We start from the raw sequence: 8733 nt of genomic DNA, 5'->3' as shown, positions 1-8733 counted from the left end.
TACCCTCCTCCCAGTTTGTTCTTGTCCAAATGCCACAGTGCTTGTCAAAGCCAACAAAACACTTTTTAAACACGAGTATTTTCATCCACCCACTCCTACATCCTTTTTCTCATAGCATTATTTACAGTCACCGTAAGATCTGACCATCCTCTTATTCTCCAGTAGTGTTTAGACCACTGTTGTAACTCCTGATTCAATGAGAGACCCCAGTCCTTTGGATTACCCCATTGAGCATCTTTGTACTTACCTTAGTGGTGGTGGTAGGTGGCATCAGGTCTACAGTTGAACCAAAATGTTACTCTACCTTTCACCATCTGCAGCATCTCCTCTATATTCAAAAGGATTGTTTTGAGTTGCTACCAGTCCAACTCATCAAAGGTCTTCCTCATTGTCACTGACCTGATTTTCCTAGTATGATGTCTTTTTTTCTAAGGACTGATGTTTACTTGGTGCTGGTGAGTGCCAGTTAGGCCACAGATTGGACTGGAGAAATGGTCATCTGAAATAACCAGTACCTGACTGGTTCAGTAGGAGCAGAATCTGAGGATGTTCGCCATCTGAGTCCTGCTTCTCTTGGTCATTGGTGTGGACCTAGGAAGACAGCTAATTCTGAGGAAGTCCAGCTGGGGAAGCAATTGGTTCTGGCACCAGATGTTCAGGAATACGATTTTCTGTTGGGGAAATTGACACGTACAGTTTTATTTAAGTGAAAATGTTGCAAAGTTGGGATTTAAATCTCCCTATTGAATTGACAGTTGTGATGACAGTTTAAACTTGTTTCAATTAGTAACCATATGGTAGTAAAAAAAATTCCGTTCCCACACCTGGAATACTTAACGCCTGTGACAGATGGGTGTCCTTTTTCCCCATCTCAAGAAGCCCTTCAAAGACTAAGGTGTCACAGTTTCTGGGGAATAAGAATGTACACACACCTGAATATACCAACTGAAAATTTAAAGCAAAATACTCAAGTGGTCTGTTTTACATTAGGGCAGGGAAAGTAAGTAGCAGGAAGGTGACTGAGCAGTATAAGATTTTAACATTCTAGATAGGTAACAGCCAAAGTTGAGGAAGAGGAAACCTGGATTGGGAGAAAATTTCTATTTCCTCCAAATTTTGTTCCTTTTCATCCCATAGTACGGATTGTAGCAGGAAGCAAATTGTCCTGGGATTACATTTCTTTCACGTTTTAGAAGAGATCTTGAAACCCCTTATCTCTACGGGGATGGGATGGTTGTTGAGGTGCCATCAAGTCACACTTTGCACAACAGAACCCTGGCTTATCCTGTGCCATCCTCAGTCTGACAGGCTCAAGCCTACTGCTATAGTCACTATGTCAGTCCACCTGCTCCCTCCCCAACCTTTTCAAAGTTTGATGTCCTACTCCAAAGAATAACCTTTCCCAGCAACATGCCTAATGAATGTGAGACAAAGTCTCATCACCCTTGCCTCCAAGGAGCACTTTGGCTGCACTTTTCCCAAGACATAACTGTTTGCTCTTTTGGAAGTCTATGGAATCTTCAACACTCTTCTCCAAGACCACAGTTCAAAGGCATCAATTTTTCCTCTGTCATCCTTAATCATTGTCCTATAGCAAGAGATGGAAAAGACAGCCTGAATAAGGCACATGCACCTTTTGTTAAGAATGCAAGGGTTCTTTGTGCAGTCAATTGGCAATAAGGATCCAAAGCATTTTCTTGCAGATCTGGGAAAGCAGAATCCGCTCAAAAACTGCCTCACCATCTAAGGTGGTCATTGGTTTTTATACTTGGGGTAAGTGTTAATATACTTAACATGTTTCTATTGCTAGCTCTAAGCTACAGGATTTTTTTCATTCAAAGAAAAGTTTACATATGGTTAGTATTAGACAACTTTGTGATACAGTTTATATATGATTAAGAAAAATGCATATTACTGCAAAAAGGTAAATGCTAATTCAGGAAAGAGGCATTTCCCATACTGGTAAACAGCTTAAGGTACTGAGAAAAACACTTTAGGATTCTTACATGCAATTTCTACTTAGCACACACCTGGAGGTACAGTTTACAAATAACTAAGAAAAGACAAATGCTAATTCAATAAAAGATATGCATCTTTTTTCTCTTCGTGGTAAACAGCTTAAGGTACAACAGGGTCTGAGGACCAAACAAATGTTAATTAGAGGGTTCTACCAGTTTTGCAGGCTGGAGGTATATGATGTCAGTTTTACAACTATATCATATGTTTGAATAATCTTGAAAGGGAGCTCTGGCAGCCTAGTAAGAAGCTGTGCTGCAATCCCAAATACGCCACAGGATGGGGAATCTCTTCCCATGTGATTAATTGTCTCTGAACATCCACTTGGAGGGTCAGCTCTGGGTCAGTTCTGACTCGACGGCACACTATAACAACAACCCTATCACCTTAGTTCTCAAACTAGCATAATTGCTCCTCAATAATGTGGAGAGGTTCCTGACTGCAGACTTGCACAATGCAATTCATCTCCTAACTGCAGATATCAAGTGTATTGATTGCAGATCAAAGTAAAAGGAAGTTATTGATAGTTCCAATCTTTTCTCTGTCTATTATGATGTTGGCTATAGATCCAGTGGCAAAGATTTATTTTATCTTGATGTTGACATGCAATCCATATTGAAGCCTGCAGTGTTTAACCTTCTGCAGCAAGTGCTTCAAGTCCTCCTCACTTTCCAAAAGCAAAATTGTGTCTGATTAGTCTTCATCCAATCCTGATGCTACATTCTTCTTTATAGACTTCAGCTTCTTCAATTATAGGTTAAATAGATAACAGAGAAAGGACACAACCCTGATTCACACCTTTCCTAATTTTGAACCATGCAGGGATCCCTTGCTTCATCCAATCGACTGTTTCTTGGTCTAGGTATACGTTTTCATATGAGTATAATTAAATGTTCTGGGATTCTCATTCTTCTCAATGTTAGCCATAGTTTGCTATGAACCAAAGCTTTGCACAGACAGTGAAGCACAAATAGACTTTCTTCTAGTATTCTTTGCTTTCGTCCAGGATCCATCTGACATCAGCAATGATATCCTTGGTGCCACGGCCTCTTCTAAATTGAGCTTGAATGTCTAGCAGTTCCCTGTCTATGTATTGTACTAGGAACTTTGAGTGATCTTCGGTAGTTTTGCTTTCATGTGGTATTAATGATATTGTTTGATAATCCATTAGAATAAAAATATGATCTCGAACCTCTCCCATTTGTATTAAAAAAAATCATCTTAAGAAAAGGTCTGAAGCACTGAACACCAATAATCGAAGACCAAATGAGTTGTGGGATGATATTAAGGGTACCATTCATAAAGAGAACAAAAGATCATTACAAAGACAGAGGAGAAGGAAAAAAAATTAAATGGAAATCAGAAGAGACTCTGAAAATTGCACTGAACATCAAGAGGCCAAAACAAAGGGAAAGGATGCTGAAGTAAAAGAGCTGAAAATATTTCAAAAGGCAGAGACCCAGAATTGGAGAATAAAAAGGGAAGAACTCACTCAGCATTTTCTCAGGCTGAAGGAACTGAAAACCAAATTCAAGCAATACTTATGGATGCTATGGACAAAGTCTTGAAAGAGCCAGGAAGCATCAAAAGAAGATGGAGGGAATGCAGAGTCACAGTACCAAGGCTGACAATAAACTATTTCAGGAATACAATATGATGAAGAGCTAATGGTAATGATGGAAGAAATTGAAGCTGCACTGAAGGCATTGGCAAAATATAAGACCCATCTTATATATTTAATAATCATAAAAATAGTTAAAACATTATTCCCATCCTGTGGAATTAATAAGATACCAATTGATGTATTTCAAAGAACAGATCCAGCCTTGGAGGTGCTCACCAGTCTATGCCAGAAAATTTGGAGGACAGCTGTCTGGCTGACTGATTAAACAAGATCCATGTCGAGAAGTCAAAACAAAGGGAAAACATGACAAAGTAAAAGAGCCAAACAGAAGATTTCCAAGAGCAACTTGAGTGGACAAAGCAAAGTATTATAATGGAATGTGCAGAGAACTGAAGTTGAAGAATAAAAAGAGAAAAACTCACTCTGCATTTTTCAAGTGTGAGATCTGAAGAACAAATTGAAACCTCAAGTCATGATATTGAAAAATGCTATGGGCAATGTCTTGAATGACCCGAAAAATAAGATGGAAGGAATACACAGAATCATTATCCCAAAATGAATTGATTGACACTGAAAAAATTCAGGAAGTACCTTATGAGCCAGAGCCAGTGGTAATAAAGGAGGAAGATTCAATCTTGTATCCACTCACCAATATATGCCAGCAGATTTGGTGGACAGCTCTCTGGCCAATGGATTGGAAGAGGTTCATATTTATTCCTATTCCCAAGAAAGGTGATCCAACAGAATGTGGAAATTATCAAACAGTATAATTAATATCACATGTAAGCAAAATACTGCTGAAGATCATCCAAAAACAGCTAGAATAGTACATAGATAGGGAACTGCCAGAATTTCAAACAAGATTTAGAAGAGGCCGTGGCACCAAAGATCTCATTGCTGATGTCAGATGGATACTGGCTGAAAGTAGAGAATACCAGAAGAATGTATATTTGTGCTTTATTGACTATGCAAAGGCATTTGACTGTGTGGATCATAAAAAGTTGTGGCTGACATTGAAAAGAATGTGAATCCCAGAGCACTTACTCGTGCTGATGCAAAACCTATACCCGGACGAGAGGCCGTTGTGCCTTCAGGGGAAGACTGCATGCTTTAAAATTAAGAAGAGAATGTATCAGAGTTGTAATTTCTTTCCACACCTATTTAATCTGTATGCCGAACAAATTATTCGAGACGCTGAACTCTGTGAAGAAGAAAGTGGCATCAGGATTGGAGAGAGATTCATCAGTAACCTCTGTTACACAAATGACACAACCTTGCTTGCTAAAGTGAGGAGGACTTGAAGTACTTGTTGCAAAAGATCAAAGATTGCAGCTTTCGGTATGGATTGCATCTCAATGTCAAGAAAACAAAGATTCTTACCACTGAACTGATAGGCAACATTATGATGAATGGAAAAGAGACCGAAGCTGTCAGCAACTTCATCTTGCTTGGATCCACAATTAACACTCTTAGTACCAGCAGTCAGGAAATAAAGAGACACATTGCACTGGAAAAATCTACAGTTAGGGACCTCTCTAAACTATTGAGGAGTAGCAATGTCAATTTGAGGATTAAGACCAGCCTTTCTACTCACATGCTATACATCTGAGAACTGGACAGTGAATAAAGATGACAGAAGAACTGATGCCTTTGATCTGCGGTGTTGGGAAAGAGCACTGAACATCTCATGGACGGCCAAAAGAACAAACAAAAAATATGTCTTGGAGAGCGTGCAGCTGGAGAGCTCTTTGGAGGCAAGGATTATGAAACTTTGCCTCAGTTACTTCGGGCATGTTGCTAGGAGGGGCTATTCCTTGGAGTGGGACATGATACTTGGAAGGGTGGAGGGTTGGTGAAGGAGAGGAAGACCCTCAACCAAGTGAATTGACATGGCGATTGCCGCAATGCGCTCTAATGTGTCAAGAAGTGTGAGGATGGCACAGTGTAGAAGTGAGTTCAGATCTGCTGTTCATTGGGTAGCTATGAGTCGTACTCAACTTGACAACACCTAAAAACAACAACTCCAGTATGTTAGCATTGGAGAGGTTCATGATTGCAAACTTTCTCAGTCGAATACCTCTTTTGATCTGCTGTTTGCTGGTACCAAATGTGTTGATTGCGAATCCAAGTAAGATGTAGTTGTTGACCGTTTCAGTCTTTTCTCCATATATCATGACTATAATCAATCCAGTGATGATGATTTTTTTTTCTTGTTGTGAGATAGAATCCATATTGAAAGCTACAGTATTTAACCTTCTGCAGCAAGAGTTTCAAGTCCCCCTTATTTTCAGCAAGCAATGTTGTGTTATGTGCATAACAAAGGTTATTGATGAGTCTTCCTCCAACCTTGATGCCACATTCTTCTTCATAGAGACCAGCTTCTCAAATTATTTGCCCACAGTATAGATTAAATAGGTATGATGTGCTCCTTTCTTAATTTTAAACCATGTAGTGTTCCTGTGCTCTTTTCACACAATAGCCTCTTGATCCAGCTATAGATTTTGTTCAAGTTCTTGCATTCTCATTCTTCTCAATGTCAGCTATAATTTATTAAGATCCCCATAAGTCAAATGCCCTTGCATAGTCATTAAAGCACAAATAGGTATTCTTCTGGTATTTGCTTTTACCCAGGATCTGTCTGACATCAACAATGATATCTCTGGTGCCAAAATCTCTTCTAAATTCAGTTTAAACATCTGGCAGTTCTCTATGTACTGTGCTAGCCATTTTTCAATGATCTTCAATAGCATTCTGATGGATCATCTTTCTTGGGAATGGGAATAAGTAATGAATAAGTATGACAGAAGAACTGATGTCTTTGAACCATGGTATTGGATAAGAGTACTGAATATCCCATGGTTTACCAAAAGAATAGCTATGTCTTGGATCAGGTGCAGCCAGAGTGCACCTTGGAGGCAAAGATGGTGAAGCTTCATCTCTCATACTTTGGGCATGTTGCTAAGGGAGGCTTTTTCTTTGGAGGAGGACATTATGCTTGGAAAGGGGGAGGAGAGGAAGCCTCTCAACCAGGTGCACTGACACAGTGACTGCAGCAATGGACGCAAATATGCTGCTCAACTGTAGCAATGAGCTCAAGAGATTTTAAGGATGGCAATGGATAAAACTATGGTTCAGATCTATTGTTCATATGTTCACTGTGAGTTCTAGTCACCTCAACAGCCCCTAACAACAAGGAGAATGAGACTGAATACCATATTCTACACTTAAGGAAGAGTTATTTGATATTCTTCATGAAACACATTTTAATGTACAACATGGTGGGCAAACCTACAGGCTCAAGTAGCTAGAAGGGTACAACCCTGGTGCACACCTTTCATTTTAAACCACGTAGCATTCCCTTTATTTATTCCCATGGTAGCCTCTTGGTCTAGATAAAGGTTTAGCACAAGAACAACCACAACCAAGTTCTCTGAGATTCCCACTCTTTGCATTGTTAGCCAGATGTCATCATTAGTTGAGCTCAATTTCTTCCTTTGAGAGAAAGAATGTGTGTCATGGACCTGTGCACTTTGTGAAAGATTTTAAAACAGGTTAGAACTAAAGCATAGAAGGGATTTGAGTCAGAGTTGACCAGTCATCTATGCCTCAAGCAGAGAAAAGCATGTTATATTCCTGGAATGGGCCAGTGTGCACCAGGAAATGACCAATAACCGGAGGAAACAACTAAGGAGTCTGGAGCAAAATCAGAAGCTGACCTAAGAACACCACTCCCCCCCAGAGACGAACAGAGCTAGGGCCAGTCTGGGTCATGGTTCAGAGCAAAGATGACTAACTCAGCCCAAAGGAAGGATGGCACATGAATGCTGCTGTATGCCCTCGACCTAGAAGAGCACCTAGCATGTTGGAAGTATTTAATATTTGTTGAGTGAGTAAAGTCTTTGGCAGAGACGGGCAGAGAGAAGGAGAAAGGTCCTGAAGCCCTATGTTCTACTGTCCAGATCTCCTTCCTGCATATCCCAGGGTCTTTAAAAGCCATTCTGGTTGGCTCTGGTGTTGGATTCTTTCCATAAGAAGCAAGAGCAATCATGCTGCTGGCTCCCGGGATTGTGAGAGACCAGATAATACAGCTAAAGGAGAGTTATCCATAGACTGGAAATCATTCTCCAGTGTGAATGAGCCCCAGTGTGAGAGGTGAAGATCTCTGTGCACTGCCTTTGCTTTGCTTATTTAAAGTCATTGAGTTTCACCACAAAAGAAAGGTAAACAACCCAATTGAAAAATGGGCATGGGATATGAACAGACACTTCACCAAAGAAGACATTCAGATGGCCAACAAACACATGAAGAAATGTACACAATCCCTAGCTCTGAGATGTAAATCAAAACAACTATGAGATATCATCTCACCCCAGTAAGAATAGCAAAATTCAACAGAGCAAAAAACAACAAATGCTGGGGAGGTTGTGGAGAAACTGGAATCCTTATTCACTGTTGGTGGGAGTGTAAAATGGTGCAACCACTATGGAAGGCAATATGGTGCTTTCTCAAAAAGTTGGAAATAGAAATATCATTTGATCCAGCAATTCTACTACTGGGATTATACCCTAAAAAAATCAGAACTGTCACACAAACAGATATATGGCACACCCATGTTTATTGCTACGTTGTTCACAATACCAAAGAGATGGAAACAACCAAAGTGCCCTACAACAAACAAATGGATAGAGAAGCTGTGGTACATTCACACAGCAGCACTCAAAAATAAAGAACTCGGAAAATATTACACAACATGGATGACCCTGGAAGACATTATGCTTAGTGAATTATCTCCGTCACAAAAAGACAAATACTGCATAATGTCACTGTTATAAAACAGGACTGACATGGAGGTTGGGGGAAACTAAGAAAAGAGGATGTATACTGTATACTGCATTGAAACAGATGAGGGAAAGTGTCACCGACCACCCGACTACGGTCGTGACAAGAAACTCAAGGGGTTTCTTGGTGAAGAGCAGGTGAGGGACGAAGTCGGCGAAAATGAGAGTCTGCACACCAGGATGATGTAGAGAGCTCTGATTTATTATGCTAAAAGCTTGCTTTTTATACATTTAAACTTGTTTAAACTTGACTTA

Source organism: Elephantulus edwardii, unplaced genomic scaffold (genome assembly GCF_000299155.1).
Source record: "Elephantulus edwardii isolate Elephantulus edwardi_28Jun2011 unplaced genomic scaffold, EleEdw1.0 scaffold00246, whole genome shotgun sequence".
Lineage (NCBI taxonomy): Eukaryota > Metazoa > Chordata > Mammalia > Macroscelidea > Macroscelididae > Elephantulus > Elephantulus edwardii.
This window is presented reverse-complemented; position numbering follows the sequence as displayed.